We start from the raw sequence: 1,942 nt of genomic DNA, 5'->3' as shown, positions 1-1,942 counted from the left end.
GGGAGCAAAGAGGTCGGCTGCCAGCCTCTGCCCCACTCTCGCAGGAGTGAGAGGGACAGGGGTTATCCCACCACCACGAAAGAGATTGGAGTGGGGGGGAGCGAGAGAGGAAACACCCGGGGTTATCCTGACAGTCTGTAGGAGGAGCAGAGGAAGACAGAGGATGGGCAGAGGTGTGAGCCGGCAGCCAGTGGTCCGGAAAACTGCCCTGCCAAAGGGTTTCTGGTCCCTCAGCCCATGGGATGTACAGCTGGGGGGCTGAATCCTGGGACGCACCCCACGCCCGCAGCTCCCACGGCAGCCAGCTGCGCTGGGAGGCGTTCCAGCCTCTCTCCCAGGCTCACGGCTCTGCACAGGGCTCAGGATGCAGCCAAGGCAGGGATGTCACCTAGGAAGCGCCCTTGGTGGGGTCCATGGTTCCTCTGGGGCTGCACACCACAGCTGGAGGGACCAAGCAGCAGCTGGATGCCACCATGGCTTCCCAGACACTGCAGCTGGGCTGTCCCCAGCCCTGTGTCAGCCAGCCCCAGCATGGCTCTGCGCCGACCTGGCTGCACAGCTCCTGGGAAAGGGACTCCTCCTCCAGACCTGCATGCAGCTTTCATCCACCCTGCAGGTATTTACACCCTGCATTTGATATCCCTCCACGGAGGGACCCTCTTTTCCCCAGCACACCAGGCTGGACCGCAGGAAAGAGCCCTGTGCTCTCGCTTAAGACTCAGGACAGAAACCCTCAAGACACTTGGGTTGGACCTGCCGGCAGCTCTGCTCCATGTGCAGGGCACCATGGCCAGGAAAGGAGCCACTGAAGAAGCTCCAGCATGTGCCAGCATCCAGGAGCATTCTTCACCTTCCAAGAGCTCCTTTCAGCCCAGGTCTGAACCACGGCTGCAGGGAGAGAGATCTTGGAGGCTCTGGGCTCAGCCCCAGGCACGCCTGGCCACCAGTCCTGCAGCCATCCACACCTACACATCTGGACCGCTCCTGAAACAGCCCAGTGCTCCCAGCACATCTGTCGTGTGAATCAGCCAGATGGAGCTGGGAGCTCAGCCCCCAGGGCTGCCCGGAGCCCCCCAAAGAGCCTGGCTGCCCCTCACCACGCACAGCGGGCAGGGATGGAGGCTGGACCTCGCCTTGAAACCATCAAGGTGACATCTCCCAGAGCCGCTGTGCTCACTCCAGTCCCTGTGGCTGAGCTGTCTGGTTATCTCCGTTTGTCGGAGAAGGATCGGAAGGTAACGCAGCATCCCTGGATGCCAGGCGCTGCTGGGGACCGACAGCTTCCCTCCATGGAAGCTCTGCCCACGCCTTGAGGAAAGATGCAGGGCAGCGACCTTTCTGCTCTCCCTGCCCGGCCCAGCCAGCAGGCTGGGGGAAAAAAAAACACCCTTTCGGGAAAAACTGAGTCAGGGAGAAACACCGTTGATGTAAAAACCATATTAACAGAGAGATTCTCCTCCCCTTCTGCACTGCAGGGCCAAGAGCTCCAGGCGAGGAGCCTGCAGAGCTGGCAGGAGGGGTGGCAGAGCCCTCGGCCGAAGGGCTGTCGGGAAGGATGGAGAGGAGCAGAGGAGGGAGACCGGGGAGGGTCTCACGCAGGCAGATCCCTCCTGGGCACGTTCCCCCCTGGAAGCAGCAACCCAGAGCAGCCTTGATGCTGCCCCACTGCACAGCTCAGTGAGAGCCCGGGGGGCTCCGCAGCCCCCCAACAGCTGCTGAGCCCCTTCCTCTGCTGTGCGAGGTGCCCATCAGCAGCACATCCAGCCTGGCCTCAGGCTGCAGGACACCATGCTCCGCATCAGAACAGACCGCTGCCTCCCCCCGCCCCGAGCTGTCCCCAAAAGCCCGTCTGTCCTGGTTCCCCACCCCGCGCAGACCCAGCAAGGCACAGGCGGTGGGAGAAGTCTAGCCCAGGAGGCGATGGCATCCTCCCAGCAGCAGC

Source organism: Pterocles gutturalis, unplaced genomic scaffold (assembly GCF_000699245.1).
Source record: "Pterocles gutturalis isolate BGI_N339 unplaced genomic scaffold, ASM69924v1 scaffold15023, whole genome shotgun sequence".
Lineage (NCBI taxonomy): Eukaryota > Metazoa > Chordata > Aves > Pterocliformes > Pteroclidae > Pterocles > Pterocles gutturalis.
This window is presented reverse-complemented; position numbering follows the sequence as displayed.